At 59.6% G+C, this 16405-nt stretch overlaps 1 protein-coding gene across 2 annotated transcripts in view; it reads left to right on the top strand.

The window, feature by feature from the left end:
- GRAMD4 (GRAM domain containing 4) overlaps nucleotides 1-16405 on the top strand; it is a 78765-nt gene that overhangs the window by 40335 nt on the left and 22025 nt on the right. The window lies entirely within an intron of this gene.

Raw genomic sequence — 16405 nt, 5'->3', positions numbered from 1 at the left:
GTGGGGAGCCTTGGGGCCTGGCCCTGCCTTTTTCTCCTGGAAGCAGGGGACCTGGCTGTCCCAGCATTTCTGCACAGTGTCCTGCCACCCGGGGGCTGCAGCCCTACCTTCCTTCAATTCCTCTAGCCTGTCCACGCTCCCTCGGCACAAGTGTGTGTGCACGTACGTGTGTACAAGATCATCGACGGTGTGTGTGCAGGTGTGGTGTCTTCCCTCTTCCAGCCGGGCTGGAGCACCCATGGTTCTGAGGACAGTGCTGCGGAACGACTCGGTCTCCCCTCAGAGTCCAAGGTCGTCGCCGGGCGGCTCAGACAGGCAGGGCCAGGCTGGGTCAGCCCGGGGCTACGGGCGGTGATGGGCCCGCCTGATTAGGTCCTGGTGACCTGGTGCCTGTGACCTTGGCCTGTGCTGAGGTCCCGCAGGGAGGCTCTGCATGAACGGAGGGGCAGGCTGCCCCACTGGTTCCCTGGCCAGTCCGGACAGAGCTGGACAGACCCTGCCCCAGGCATCGGCTGGTGGAGCCTCGTGCGGTGCCTTTGTGGATCAAGTGGCCAAATACAGGTGGTTTCACGGGGGCTTGATGAAGCAGCAGAGCCAAGTGCCGTCCATGTCTGACTTGGGAGCCCCAGCCGGGGAGGGGAGCAACAGGCCCCCGGGAGCAGGGGTTACCTGGCAGAGGCGGGGCAGGTGGGATGCACCTACCGACCAGGCAGCTGGGCAGGCAGGATGGCTGGGACTCACAGGGACACCTCTCTGGGCCGACCCTTTCTGCATCCACCCCCCCAAGGTGCTGCGCGGCTGGTGTCCTCGGTCCGTCCTCATGGTCTGTCCTCGGTGTTTTGCCAAAGGAGCATCTCGTTTACTTTTGGGCAGCTCATGTCGTAGAAGCATAAGGTGCAATCAAGAGGCAGTGACGGGCATTCTTTTAAACTGTGGAACATTTCAAGCAGATATAGAAGCAGAGTATCTCACATGCTCACGTTCGGCTTCGGCAAGAGGCAGCCGGCGGCGGGCAGGTGGCCCCCACCACCCCGGCTTGGGAAGCCAGTCCTGCCGGCCTCCTGTCCTTCATCTGTACTTTTCAGTTGGCAGCTCGTGGTGTTTTAAAAATGAACGCCACGCGTCTGATATCACAGCTGAAAACATCAAGTTGTCCTTTCTAATCTTCAGACCTCCAGCCCGAGCTCAGATTTCCCCGATTGTCTCCTTTTTTTTGCAACTCCTGGAGTAGGCCCCCAGGCCCCATGTTGAGTGGCTGGTGCTGGTTCTCTGCGTCCCTTGCTCTCTGTGGAGGAAACCAGGCCTGTCTGGGGGCAACTCCACCCCGGACCTTGTTCGGGGCGACCCCGTGGGCTCCCCACAGAGCGCTCTCTGGGAGGACTCCCTCGGTGGTGGTTTCCCTGCGGTGGTGTCCGTCCGTGGTCACGTGGCTTCGATCCGTCATCCCGCTGGAGGTTACAGAATGATAATTTCCCACCCCTCCATTTGCTCACTGACCTGTTTCTGAAAACCTAACTACTTGGTTGCTCGAGGGATGACTCCTAGAGCAGAGGCAGGATACAGGCTTGAATTTTTCCCTTTATTGTCCAGTTTCCAAAATCAGGAGCCGATTCCCTACTCAGCATCCTCCAAAGGTGACCAGTGAGGGTGCTGAGCTTTTTGGTGTCATCATGAGATCGTGGCCTTGAACATAGCTGATGTGTCTTAGTCACTGTGGCCACTGCCCCCTTGGTGCTCAGGTAGACCCACTTCTGGGCGGCGGGGGCCTCCTCCAGTTTGCTTCTGAGTCCCTTCGACATGAGCAGGTCCTCTGTGAGCAATCCCTTGCTTTCTGGTGTGACAAGACACTCTGGGCTCTTCTTTTTTTTTTTTTTTTAAGATTTTATTTTATTTATTTGAGAGAGAGAATGAGATAGAGAGCATGAGAGAGGGGAGGGTCAGAGGGAGAAGCAGACTCCCTGCCGAGCAGGGAGCCCGATGCGGGACTCGATCCCGGGACTCCAGGATCATGACCTGAGCCGAAGGCAGCCGCTTAACCGACTGAGCCACCCAGGCGCCCCATTTTTTTTTTTTTTTTAAGATTTATTTATTGGGGAGAGAGAGAGCGTGCATGTGGAGGTGGGGGAGGGGCAAAGGGAGAGAATCCCAAGCAGACTCCCCGTTGAGTGCGGAGCCTGATGCAGGGCTGCATCGCAGGACCCTGAGATCATGACCTGAGCCGAAATCAGGAGTCCAGTGCTCAACCAACTGAGCCACCCAGGTCCCCCTCCACCCAGGCTCCACTTAAACATTTCCTGCCCCTGTCCTGGAATTAGCCATTTCCCCTGGCTCCTGTTGGTCGAAAGTGGTTTTTAGAAGGTAAATAAGGATTCTGGGGGTACTCACTGCTGTCAGTGTTTCTAGACCTTTCCAGTGGGCAGAGGTGGGGCATCCCGAGTTCATTCAGATAGTTTGAATTCACATCCAAGACCATGGGGTTTTTTTTGTTTGTTTGTTTTTTTAATAATGATGAAGTGGGGTGATCTAAAACTTGCCATCTTAACCATTTGGTGTGTGCCCTTCAGTGGTGTTGACCCGTTCACGGTGTTGTGACGCCGTCACCACCATGTGGCTGCTCATGAAGCTGAAGCCCTGTTCCTGTGAAACCACAGGTCCCCCTCCCCTGGTGCCACCATCCGTCTCCGTGAATCTTACTCCTCCAGGGGCCTCGTGTAAGTGGAACCTTATGGTATTTGTGTTTTTGTGTTGGGTTGGCCTCACAGAGCAATGTCCTCCGGGTTCATCAGCTCATGGCAGATGTGAGCATCTCCTTCCTTCCACTGTGCAGACGGGCCACACTGTGTCTGTCTGTCCATCCGGCAGCGGGCCCTCGTGTGGCTGCTGTGAGCAACGGCGTGCGTTTTCTCTTCGAGCCCCCTGCTCTCAAACCCCGAGGGCTTCACCTGACCTCATCAGACTGTTCTCTGAGTCTCCCTGCTGCCCATCCTGGTTCTCGCGAGCGACATGGGCAAGGCCTTGTTTGTTTTATCCCCAGGTCACACACGCAGCGGCCTTGGGATGTGGCCCCCGCACGGCCCCGCTGTGTTTGCTGGTTCCTCTACGCTCGGGGGAACCGATCCCACGAGGGGCGTACGGTGACGTGACTGTGCGTTTTCCCCTTCACGGCTACGTCACCAACTCAATACAGACTTGCTGCGTGTGTTTCTTGTCGCTTGAGATCTTGAGAGATCACTTCTGTTTCCGGTTCACTTTTTCTTTTGACCCAATTTCAGATTCACAGGAAGGTGCCAAGAAGAATGCAAAGCTAGTTTTCAGCTAGAGTGTTCCCAAAGATAGCATCTTACCATGTTTGTCTGCCTGTCGGTCTTGTATCCTTCCTTCTGTCCACCTATGTGTTTTATTTTCTGACCCTGTTTGTGGTCTCTGCGGACACAGTGTCCCTTGGGCTCCAACTGCTTCTGTGTATTTCCTGAGAAGCGAGCATATTCTCTCACCTAACAGTCCAGGTATCACTCTCTGGAATGAATGGGGATGCCAGACAGTTATCTAACCTGAGACTGCAACACATGCAGTCATGTCCTGGAATTTCTAGCAGAAGGTCCCCGGTCACACGTTACACGCAGGTGTCCTGTGTCCTCAGGCTCCTGTCACCGAGCAGGGATGTTGACATTCTCCAAGAGTGCAGGTCCCTCGGTTTGGATGTGTCTGATGTCCCCATGGGGAGATCAGGTAAGGAGCATCACAGGAGTGATTCTATATCCTCAGTGCATCCGTCAGGAGGTGCACGATGTCATTTCGTCCTATTGACACGTATTGTAAAGAGTTCTTTCCTTTTTTTAATTTTTTTTTCAAATTTTTATTTGAGAGAGAGAGAGTGCACGCATGAGCAAGGCGGTGGGGCAGAGGGAGAGGGAGAAGCAGGCCCCCCGTTGAGCAGCGTGCCCGACATGGGGCTTGATCCCAGGAATCCTGGGATCATGACCTGAGCTGAAGTCAAATGTTCAACCGACTGAGCCACCCAGGTGCCCCTAAAACTATTTACGTGGTTGCAAAGTCAGGGTATATTCAGAGAAATGGAGTTTGTCTTACTGTACATCTTCGTTCCTTCTCTCTGGACAACCAGGCGTCTTTTGATTTTGCAGTTTATCCTTCCCTGACTCTTTCGTAGAAGCAAATATGTATGTTTGTTCTTACCTTCCCCCTTAGATAAATCTTGTCCTGGTCTCACTTTCTCCACACTTACATTGCCTCCTGTAGGTCCCTCCAGATGGTCCTTCGACGTGTTCCATGTCCTGTGTGCCATGTAGATCCTGCATGCACAGTTTAACCCTCTGGCGTCCTGTGACGGTGAATCCATTGCCGCCAGCCACTTACATGGTAACAGGTGGTTCTCCCGGGACTGCGCCGTGGGTACCCGGGCTGGGCCTGTTCTTAGATCCTGAGCGGCACAGGAGAGCCTGTCTTTCTCCACTGCTGCATCCGTCTTGGTAGCCAGGGGAGCATAGCGTGTAGGAAAGGATCTACAGTGTTCTTGACACCCAGAGTTGTTGTGGTTGCTGTTGACCTGGCCTCCATGTGCCAGCGTGGCTGCCCTGCCTGCTCCGTGTCTGCAGGGGAGGTGCTGACGTGGGCAGGGGGCAGCTTTGCTGTCCACCGGGGAGCGGCCGGCTGGGGACGTTCACCCCTTCGAGCCCTCAGCGCCCCCATCTGCAAAACACCCGAGTGCTCGGTGTTAAAGTTCCATTTAATTACCTGTAGTTCTTTCTCTCTGAAAGCAGATGATTGTTGTTCGTGGGGAGGAGGAAATAGCCCAAGTGTGCAGTGGCTCGCTTCACCATGAAATATTGAACAGTACAAATGTCCCCGTGAGGAATGACGTGGGACGGGCAACGTGAGATGGAAGCGCGTTCTGGCTCGTGACGGGAGGCAGGAGCCCGAATCTGTTAGAGAGGCTCATAAACGAGTTAAAAGCATCGTACATTTTCATTTAGCAGCTGCTGCTTTCTGAGCTCTCGCGCACTGTTCCATTTCTGTGCATTTCCCTGTCTCCTGCTGGGTGCGGGCCCTGGGAAAGGAGGTTCTCCAACACTGAGCAGCATACACAGGCTCTCCCCGGAAGTGACTTGGTGTGGAATTTGGATCTTGGAGGAAAGGCTTATGGGGCCTTGGGTCTGGGGGCATCCCGGTGGCCAGGCTGAGCCTGAGGCACCCTTACCTGAGTGCAGGTTCTGTGTTGCCGGGCGGTTTCTTCTTCCCGTGTTGAGGTGAAGGCCCGTGGAATCCTCCCTGGACATGCCAGAGGGTGCTCTCCCAGGGGGCCACACTCCGGGGTCTTGAGCCCTCGGGGTAGGGACCGTCCTCACTGGGCCACCGACACCCACCTGGCGCCAGGCGCATGTGGGTTCCCGGCGGACGGCAGAGGTAGGAGCTCTTGCAGAACATTCTCGGGGAGAGGGTGCCCCTTGCTCGTGAGCCCCCATGCTGCTGCAAGCTCCCCTTCCGGCCCTGATACGCGGCCGGTCAGCGTAGCTCTCTGCTACCCGCGTGAGAGGGTTTCCCAGAGAGGCTGGCCAGGGAGGCGAGCAATCCACTCCGGTGGCCTGCAGGAGCTCTGAATGCCTAGACTTAGCGGGAGGGCCCTGGAGTGAAGGGAGGTTTCTGAGCAGCCAGTATGGGTGATTCAGGGTGAGGAAGAGCTTTCTCACCCACAAAGTCACCTACAAACAGGAGGGCCCGGGGAGCTGCCCGCGGCCTGCTGCTGGGGGGCAGGTGTCCAGATGAGGTGAGGCGGCCATTCAAGGCCTGCGGGCGGCAGGGTGATCTCGGCCTGCAGATGTCCATCTGGGGGTCTGGCTGCTCATTTGTTTGGCTCTGCTCCTGCTGTAGTTCGCTGATGTTAAGCAGAAGGTGAAGACAGATAACAGAGGTGAGACTGGATGTGCAGATCAGATGAGCTTTATTTCGGAAGAAATGGAATTGGCCCCGAAGAAAATGACTTGAACGACCCACTGGGTGGGCCAGAATTCCAAATTTCTAGATCCCTTCCTTTGCCGGGTGAGAATGTGCCCTTTAATTATTCATTGTGGATGTTGAGCCTGGAGAGGCCAGCTCACCACCCCAGGCTGTGTCGTCCCAGCGCCTGCCGAGCACCCCGCCTGCCCAGCTCACACTTCAGGGGAGAGACCCCCGCATCCTGCCAGCGCCGGGCCTGCTCCCAGGGCTGCAGGCGTCTTGGGGTGAGGGGTGAAGTCGGGGAGGAAGCTGGCACACGCCTGCCTGTGTGTTAGATACCTCCGTGTCCGGGGTCTGTCAGTGTCTTTTGATGGGCCCTTTGGAAGATGACAGAACTGAGCTCCATGGGGAGTGTTAAGTCAGGAGCCGCGCTAAGCTCTGGGACCTGTCTCTTTGCTGCTCTGCATCCACCCCCTGAACACCTCACCGGCTCCCTGCGCTGTGAGGATGTGATCCCCACTTACAGGTGGCACACCTGAGCTCCGTGTGTACAGGGCCATTCTCTGCCGCCTGCTGGCCGTCCCCTCCTGCCGAGACCCTCGTCGGTGTGCATGAGGCCCAACTGGTCGAGATGGGTTGTCCTGTGCTGTGGGGTTGCCCCAGCTTCCCAGGCCTGAGAGGGGACTCTTCCTTATCCGCATTTCATTTCCTCTCCGGAGCTAGATTCTTGTGTGAAGATGAAGGTCGCTGCTGCCTTACGTATGCATTCCCACGCTTAGGCCTGCGGTCAGGCAGCGGGGTGCTCAGTGGGCGTTATCTGTGGGTGGGTGGGTGGGGCAGTGGGTAGGCGAGTGGGTGGGTGGGTGGGGGATGGGTGGGGGATGGATGGGTGGATGCGTGGGTCAGTGGGTAGGCGAGTGGGTGGGGGATGGATGGATGGATGGGTGGGTGGGTGGGTGGGTCAGTGGGTAGGCGAGTGGGTGGGTGGGTGGGGGATGGATGGATGGATGTGTGGATGGGTCAGTGGGTAGGCGAGTGGGTGGGTGGGTGGGGGATGGATGGGTGGATGGGTCAGTGGGTAGGCGAGTGGGTGGGTGGGTGGGGGATGGATGGATGGATGTGTGGATGGGTCAGTGGGTAGGCGAGTGGGTGGGTGGGTGGGGGATGGATGGGTGGATGGGTCAGTGGGTAGGCGAGTGGGTGGGTGGGTGGGGGATGGATGGATGGGTGGATGGGTCAGTGGGTAGGCGAGTGGGTGGGTGGGTGGGGGATGGATGGATGGATGGATGGGTGGATGGGTCAGTGGGTAGGCGAGTGGGTGGGTGGGTGGTGGGTGGGTGGGGGATGGATGGGTGGATGCGTGGGTCAGTGGGTAGGCGAGTGGGTGGGGGATGGATGGATGGATGGGTGGGTGGGTGGGTGGGTCAGTGGGTAGGCGAGTGGGTGGGTGGGTGGGGGATGGATGGATGGATGTGTGGATGGGTCAGTGGGTAGGCGAGTGGGTGGGTGGGTGGGGGATGGATGGGTGGATGGGTCAGTGGGTAGGCGAGTGGGTGGGTGGGTGGGGGATGGATGGATGGATGGATGGGTGGATGGGTCAGTGGGTAGGCGAGTGGGTGGGTGGGTGGGGGATGGATGGGTGGATGGGTCAGTGGGTAGGCGAGTGGGTGGGTGGGTGGGGGATGGATGGATGGATGGATGGGTGGATGGGTCAGTGGGTAGGCGAGTGGGTGGGTGGGTGGGGGATGGATGGATGGGTGGGTGGGTGGGTGGGTCAGTGGGTAGGCGAGTGGGTGGGTGGATAAACAAATGGACTGTTCCTTTTACTGAGCATGCTTCTGCATATCCTTCAAGGTTCTACTGGGTATTTCCCTGAGCTCTGATCCTCTAGATACATCCTTCCTTGCTCCCATCCTGTCTGGTGTTTGGTCCATAAGCACATGTTTTGTATGTGCCACATTTGCTCTCCGGTGAGCTCTTCCACTCAGAGACTCGGCCTGGTCTCACCTTGCTGGGGAGCAGAGTCCCTTGCTGTCCCCACCCCAGTGCCATGTGGGGAGCAGGTGCTTAGCACATAGCTCATTGCTGTGGGGACGGACAGGGGCCGGAGGGCTCAGCTGCTGGCATTAAGTGCTGGGTTGGAAAGAGAGAGGGACTGTGAATGGGCGGACTGGGCGCTCAGACATGCTGTGTTCCACAGCTGGGCCCAGGGTCCCAGAGTCCGGACCACGGGCGGCCAGATGAAGCACACCATCTCTGCTGAAGGGCCGTCGGTTCCTGGGATAGGCTGGGATCCTGTTTCTTATTAGTTTACATGGAAAAACATGTAACACACTGCTTGTTCACCCAGACCCCAGTCGGTTTCCTCAGACGCCCTGCAAACACCTTGAGAGGCCGGTACCTCAGCAGGCCATCTCGAAGGGGTGAGGTGTTTGAGGTGGTGCTGTCTGCTGCTTGCCAGAGGGCACGGTGGTTGACGGCCCTTCTGCGGTGGTGAGGAGCATAGCAGGAGGGGGGCCAGCATCAGGGAGAACGTGCGGATGGAAGTTTACATAGAAGCCAGGCGTTGCCCATCAGGAACTGTTTTCCTGCAAAGAGAGACTGAGGGTGTGGGGAGGGAGCTGTCGTGGCCGCTTCTTCGCTGGTCACTGAAGCAAAGTTGTGCCCTTTCTGAGAACCTGGTAACTTGTCGCAGTGGGGAGCACGTGGTCCTGGCTTCTAGAAGGGTCTCCAGCGATGTTCAGAGGGGTGAATTGGGCTGGCAGGCGGCACCTGACGAGGGAGGTGAGGGGGTGGAGCCTGGGGCCCCCAGGTATGCCGGCTTCGCACCTGGCCAGGTGGCAGGAACAGCTTAGCTTTTCCAGTGGTCCCTGTGTTTGCAGGCCTGGCCGGTGGGAAGGCATTTTATTTAAGGATTATCACTTGATTTTTATTTTTGGCTGTGGCTGGGCCTGTCGAATTATGTGCCAAGAGGACTCCTGCTTGAAGAGTTCTACTTTTACAGGTTTAAAAATAGCCTGGAAGCTGATTCCTTCCGCCCAGCGACTTCCCTGGAGGCTGGGGTGCTGGGTTGGGCTGGTGCCTGTGCTGTCTGGGTGTGTGGTGGGCATGAGCCACGGCGTCCCGTCTTTCGCCCTCTGAGCCAGGGTGGCGGTGGGCTGGTGGTAGACGAGGTGGCCGGAGTGACCGGTCAGCGTGCCGGCCCTGCCCTTCTTTCCTACCGGGGCAGGCCTGCCGGGTGGGGCGCACAGGCAAATGCTGGACGGCTCGCTTTGCCACAGAGCGCTGCCGTTTGCCTCTTCGTGGGGCTCCGTGCTGTGGCTCCTTTGCCGTGTCCCTTCGAAAGCAGAGGTCCGTGGTCTCTGTGAGGAAATGGGCTGCGAAGACAACCCGATGGTCTTCTCCTTGTCAGGGTCCCTGAAAGCTCCTCCGCGAGCAGGACCCTGGGCTGCAGGAAGGGGACATTTTGGATGAGGACACCAAGCCTTATTAGACAGTCAAGATGGGGGCGCTTGAGGGGTTGAGTGTCGGACTCTTGATTTCGGCTCAGGTGGTGATCTCTGGGTCCTGGGATGGAGCCCCGCGTCAGGCTCCGCACCAGCGTGGGGACTGCTTGTCCCTCTCCCTCCCCCTCTGCGCCTCCCCCCAACATGCATCTGTGCTCCCTTTCTCTCTCTCTCTCAAATGAATAAATAAATCTTTAAAAAAAAGAAAAAAGGAGGAAAGAAAGTCTGCTGCCCACCTGCTCTGGTGGGAGGTGGGTGGCGACAGGCTGTGTGCCCGGGGAGCCGGCCCTGGTTTCCCTCGGTGCCACACGCCTGGCGTCCCGTTCAACAGGAGCTCAGGGAGGAAATTAATGAATTACGGTGCTGATTCTCTCTCCCAGGGGCGCCCTCGGATCCTAGAAGGTTTGGGGGTTCAGACTCATTCCTCGGGCAGGCATTTTGGTTTCCGCAGTCTCCCACAGGCTTCCGACTGCCCTTGGCTGTCTATGCCAGGTCAGCAGAGGCCGCGGGGCCCTCATGGCCACACCTGTCCTTGAAAGTGAGCGAGTCATTGTGGGGGGAACCTCGCTGCGTGCCCGGGCTGGCCTGGTGAGCGCTCATGCAGCGGCCTTTCCACCCTGTGGGGCTGTGACTTGGTGGTGTGACGTGCGGGGTGGGGCTCCCACTTCTGGGGACCCCGCCTGTCACTTAACTGCTGGTACATAAGGACAAGTGGGTGTCCTGGGCCCAGGAGGCAGGCCGGGTGCAGCCTGTCCCACGCGGAGGCACAGAGGGGCCCAGAACAGCCCCAGAGCAGGTGGATTCCCAGGGCAAGAAGGCCCCCTCTGGGCCAGGTGGGTGGAGGGACTCATCACTCCCTCCTGGGGCCAGCACGGCCTCCTTGGACGCAGAGTCTTGTCTCAGGAATGTGGGGGGCAGAACCCTGGCTCCCGAAAGTGTCAGTGACCTGGTCACCAGAACCTGTGACTGACTGTGGTCACCTTGCTTGGCACAAGGGACTTGTTACTGAGCTGAGGATCTGAGCGGGGAGTTCTCCTGGCTTTACCGCGAGTGCGAGAGGGAGGCCGAGGGTCAGAGATGGGACTGTGGAGTCAGAGGTCACTGTGATGTCATTGTGGCTGGGGGTCACCAGCCGAGGAGTGCAGCGCCACTACAAGGAGGGAAAGCCAGCAAACAGATTCTCCCTGGAATTCCTAGAAGGAGCCAGCCCTGCTGACACCTTGGTGTTAGGCCTTCTGATCTCTAGAACTGTTAAGATAATACATTTGGGTTGATTTAAGCCTCTGTGTTGTATTTTTTTACAGCAGCCATAGGGAATTAACATGGGGGCTCTTTGAGCCGCTCTGTCGCCGCCCCCCCCACCCTGCTGGAGATGCTCTGGGCCCCCTGACCCAGGGAGCAGGGTGTGCACGCAGTCCCAGGTAGGCCGTGGGGTGGGCGCTGCTCTGCCTGGCCTGCGTCGTGGCATCTGTGAGCGCTCAGGGCACGAGGTGGTCCCGTGCTGGGACGGGGAGTCTGGCACTCTGGCAGCAGAGTGTCCAGGCCCAGGCTCTGCAGGAAGAAGGCTGGTGACCGCTGGAGAGCCAGTGGCCTGGGCTCTGAGGTCGGAGTGTCGGGGCGGGAGCGGTTGAGAGCCCCGGAGGTCAGGGGTGGCTGCCACAGCTCCACGTCCCATCCCTGTCCCGTCCCCGTCCTGACCCCGTCCCCCTCCCATCCCTGTCCCTTTCCTGTCCCTTTCCTGTCCCCCTCCTGTCCCCATCCCATCCCCATCCCATCCCCATCTCCCTCCCGTCCCCGTCCCGTCCCTGTCCCGTCCCCCTCCCATCCCCATCCCATCTCCGTCCCATCCCCATTCCCTCCCGTCCCCGTCCCGTCCCCGTCCCGTCCCCGTCCCGTCCCTGTCCCGTCCCCCTCCCATCCCCATCCCATCTCCGTCCCATCCCCATTCCCTCCCGTCCCCGTCCCTGTCCCCGTGGGTGGGAGCTTGGCGGGACTGGCCACCTTTTGAATGACTAGCTCAGCAGTTTCTGCTCAGCAGGAAATTGGCTCTCCTGTTTCGGTCTCAGAGGAGAGAGACATCGATGACTGGGGGTGTGTGATGTCTTGTCCTGTGATCTGTGCACCACGATGACTAAACATGTCACCACAAGGGGAGTGGGCGGGACGCCCGTCACTGGGTCAAGTCAGGGTCTCAGGCTCGGGGACTGAGGCGCTGGCCTTGCTCGCGGGCAGCCGTTTGCTCAGCGAGCGAGAACTCACAGGAGGGAACTGGCCAGAAACACCAGTTGGTTTTATTTCTGTGGTGGTCTGTGCCACCAGGAAAGGAGGCTCCGGAAAAGGAGGAAGTCTCCTTGCGGCTTTGCCCGGAAGGGGGACGAGCACGTTTGCGGGGCTGTGGCCTAGGGTCGGCTCTGGCTGGTGGGTGGGCTTCGTCGCGGGCACAGGGGTGAGGGCGGGGGGCTCTGAGAGGGGCCGGGTGAAGGAGGGCGTCTGTCTCTGCTCCGGCTGGTGCATGGAGGGCAGTTCCGGGGCCGAGGTGCCCGCCTCCACTGGGGGAAGGGCAGGGCAGGCTGGGGGGCATTGTCGGGGAGGCCCCGGTCAAGGGGACATGGCTCTTGGCCACCTGGGCCCCCATGTCTCTGACACGGCCCACGGTTGTGAGCCTGTCTGCTCAGCGCCCCCGCGGGGCTCGGGGAGGGGCTCTTTGTGTCCACACGTGTTCCCATGGGCCGGGCTGGTGGTCGCCATGTGGTAGAACCTGGCCATGTGCGGAGCTCTCGCAGGTGAGCGTCACGGGGAAGGGAGTTCGGGGGTGGCCACGTTAAGGAAAGTGTGGTTTCCTGCTGATGCTGTCGGAGGGGCCGAGGGTTTGTGGACGGAGGAGGCGTCTGGGGCTGCCTTGACCTTCAGGTGGAGCTGAGATCCACGGAGGCTGTTGGGGTGTGTGTGGGTGTTGGCCCTCAGAGGAGCTGATGGGAAAGCACCAGAACCCCCCCCAACCAGGGCTCCCAGGAGCAAGGCTGTCATAACATGAAGTGCCTCACCTCTCTTTTCCCCACGAGAGCAGCCACTGACCCCCACTGTCCTCATTGTCCCCCACCATCCCCCACTGTCCTCACTGTCCCACCATCCCCACTGTCCTCACTGTCCCCCACCATCCCCACTGTCCTCACTGTCCCCACCATCCCCACTGTCCTCACCGTCCCCCACTGCCCCCACATAAAGCAGACAGTGAGATGGAAGCCTTCTTGGCTCTCTGCACATTCACCTGAGCCCGGTCCTTGTGAGGTGGCTCACAGAGCCGGCCCCCAGGGCACCTGACCGAGCTGTGGCCACTCCCCTTGGGAGAGAAGTGGTCTCACCCCTTTATAGGGCTGTCCGCCCATGAGCACTTGGTTGACAGGTCACCGTGGAGGCTCACTCTGAGGTTCATCCACGGGCTCATCCAGTGAGTCTTGGCTGAGCACCTGCTTATGCCAGGCCCACCCCAGGAGGGTCAAACTGAGCAGAAAGGAGTCCCACGGGAGGAGGCGGAGCATCACCCTGCAGGTGTGACAGAGATGTCCACCCAGGAGGACAGAGCTTTCCCAGTGCCAGGGGGTGCCTGCCCTTTTGGAAGGGGGCCCCAGGGCCCTGCCTGTGTCAGGACAGGAGACCTGCCTCCCAGGGGGCCCAGGATCCAGCGGAAGCTGTGTCCAGGCTTGCCCTCTGGGGCCAGTATACACAGAGCTGTGCTCACAGGGCCCCACTGGGATGTCTGCCCGGGCCGGGGTGTGGCTGCTTTGTCGTGCCGTCTTCCTGCTTGCCAGAGCCCGGTGTGTAATACTCGCACAGTGAGTGTTTGCTGAGGAAGTTGTGTGCGAGCAGGTGGCCTCTCCGGGCAGCTGGGCCTCGTGTGGGGCTGAGTGGAAGGCCCTGTGGGGGCCGGGGCTCTTGGGCTGATAATATGTTAGGGCTGTGGGTCCCCCATCTCCTGAGTACCCCCTGCTGCCTCCCAGCAGATGCTGTGCATGCGAGGAGCATCACAGGCAGGGACTCTCAGGGTCAGAGTCCCCAGGAGCCCTGGCACAGGGGGGGGAAGGCTGAGGCCTGAATCGTGGGGGCTGGGTGCAGATGTCCTTCAGATGCTGGCCCCTCCCCCCCCACCGGCGTCTCGCCGTCCAGCTCATGACCCGTCCTCTGCTCGGGCTGCTGGGCGTGTCACGTGAGAACCTGCCACACTGTCCTCGTTCACCCGCTGTCTGTTCCCTGTGTCTTCAGTGGCTTCTCCTGGAGCCAGGCTGGGTCCTGGGCTGCCGCAGACAGCAAAGCAAATGGGGGCTGTGGGCCTGCGTCAGCGGCACCTGCAGATGAGTGTAGACTTATAGTGGTCATTTTCCTGTAGACCCGTGTCACCTCTAGGAATCCTCTTCCAGCACCCTGAGGAGGACCCGTGAGGTCCATGACAGGAAAGAGCAAGATCCATGAGAGAACGTGACAAGATGCTACGTTCAATTTGTGGGGAGCATCAGGGAGGTTCCTCAGGGGAAATGGTGGGGGAGGGGCATCAGCACGTGCAAAGGTCCTGGGGCAGTCAGACCGTGGGCATTTGAAGCCCTAAAAGGAGGTCCCGGTGGCAAAGACGAAGGAAGAGCAGAGGGAGAGGGACCCTTGCTGAGTGGTTGGATTTCATCACAAGCCCCTGCCGACTTTGAGGCAAGACAGCAGCAGGTTCTGACTTAGGCTTTCGGAGGAACCTCTGACTGCTGTTTGGAGCCAGATTCGAGGGTGTTAGGGTGCAGTTGGGAATCAGGGTGGGAGCAGAGACCAGCAGAATGCATGGGCTTGGGTGTACTTGCAGGACATCCCAGTGCGTGGTGTGCCTGCCACAGGTCCCCTCGGCCGTGAAGGAGCCTGGCTGGCTAGCGTGAGAGGTGTGGGGCACACAGCTCCGTCCGCAGGGCTGGGGGGCCTTGGCCGGGCTTCCCGCAGCCCTTCCTGTCACCTGCCTCCCTGGCCACCCTTCCCTTGCTGCTCGGCCAGTTGGGCCCTGTTTCTGGGTCTAACTGGGCAGAGGCCACCCCCTCCTCTCAGATCGCCCCTTTACATGGCCCCTTATGGACCCTGTTCTGTGCCCCAGGGGAAACATGGCCGTGGGAGGGCCACCCTGCTTCACCCCAGGACAGCGGGGTTCTCGGGGGGAAACCGTGCTGTGGGAGCCAGGAGGAACCGCTCCCTGTGGGCTTGGCATGGCATCCTCCAGGCCCCCTGTTTGGGGAGGGCCTTCTCCCGGTGAGTCTCCCGAAGAGGGGCCCCACAGGGTCAGCAGGGTGCTGGAGGATGGTGGGGCGCAGGTGCCCGGAGCGGGGTGGATCCCAGCAGAGTGGGTGCACAGGAGGGCTCTGAGCACTCCAAATAGTTACTGAGCCAGTGGATGCCAGCACTCCGCAAACCTCAGTGCCTCTCACTGGTTAGTGACAAAACCCAGCGAGCCACAAACTCCCCAGGCAGGTGGTGTGGCCGGGGCTGTGCAGGCTCTCTTGAGGCAGGAGGGTCTTCTGACCTTGGGCCTCTCAGCCTCCCCGTGTGCTGTCTGGACAGGGAGACCTGCTGCTCACGCCCAGTTGTGCTGTAAGCCCGTCTGTGTCTGGGGCCTCTGGCTGCCGGACTGACCTTGGCCTGAATTTTGGGGGCTCAGGCTCAGCCCTGTGTCCCCAGGTCTGATGAGGCAGCCAGGACCAGAAAGGAAGCTGCTGGGTCCTCCCGAGCACCTCCCTGCCCCCACCCCAGAGAGAAGGTTCCCAGCCAGCAGGGCTCCCTCCAAGCCAGCTGTCCTTACTGCCCGTGTCCCTGGGAGGGTGGGCCTTTGTCTGGGTCACTTGTTCATCACAAGCGTCCCGGTGCACGAGGCTCATTAGTGGAGCAGCAGGACGCAGATCTGTCACGGGTCACCGCTGACCACGGCCCCCCAGGGCTCGACAGCCTGCTTCAGTCCCGCCCGGGCCCGGTGGGCCAGCCCCAGCAGATTCGTTTGGCGACTTTGTTTGCTAAAAAGGGGAAATGTGATCATCACCTTCCGGCAGATGCTTGTGGAGGAGCCTGGTCCACAGTCTTGGCCTTCGGCAGCCCTGCCAGTGTGGAGGGGTGTCTGTTCGGGCTGTGTTATGTTCTGTGGGGGTTCGTGGTTGGGCCGCGGCACGTGTCCAGGGCTGCTGTGGCCACATCCCCCCTGTACCTGCCTCTCCCTGCAGGGCAGTTGGGGCATCTCACCAGGTACCTGTGTCCTATTTGGACATGGGGAGCCTAGCCCAGCCCAGCCAGGCAGCCGGCTCTCTGTCCCTCACTCCTTCATGGTCCATCTGTTCCCCGTGGGTGGTGACCCCTCCAGGAGATGATAAGAGAACCTCCAGAAGTCAGGGCTGACATCCAGAAGGTGCGGGATGGGGGGCGGAGCGGAGAGGGGGTGAGCCCCGTGTTGTCATCGGGCTGTGACAAGAGTGGGTCCACTGCGTGCCCAGTTTAGAAACAAGACAGAGCCATTCCCAGTGTTACTTGGGTCCCCATCTGCAGAAGCCTTAGGCCCGAAGGAGATGCCCTAGGGTTTCCAGATGGACTCCGTTGCATTTTATCATGATACAAACGTTTGGTAATTGGGTTTGCAGAGGACTCAGCATAGTCCTTGAGAATTGAAAAAGTTGCCCGCAGCCAGCTGTCATTCCCCGAATGTTTGTGGGGTGACCAAGTGGCGGGGGCGAAGGATTTGCCTGCAAGGACAGCCAGGGTCCTGTGCTCCTGGGCGGTGCCCACTGACCAGGGTTCGCGCCTTAGGAACGGTGCGGAAGGCAGGGCCTGCTTGTGGCTACTGCGTCCCCTGGCTCAGCTGCTTGGTCGGAGCCTCGGAGCGGGCCTTGGGTCACATAAGAGCTCCGTGGGATAGTGTGTGTGTGGGCTCCATGGTGTGGATGGGC

Source organism: Mirounga angustirostris, unplaced genomic scaffold, assembly GCF_029215605.1.
Source record: "Mirounga angustirostris isolate CCGP_5_RB_7025 unplaced genomic scaffold, mMirAng1.0.hap1 SCAF_5, whole genome shotgun sequence".
Lineage (NCBI taxonomy): Eukaryota > Metazoa > Chordata > Mammalia > Carnivora > Phocidae > Mirounga > Mirounga angustirostris.
This window is presented reverse-complemented; position numbering and strand designations above follow the sequence as displayed.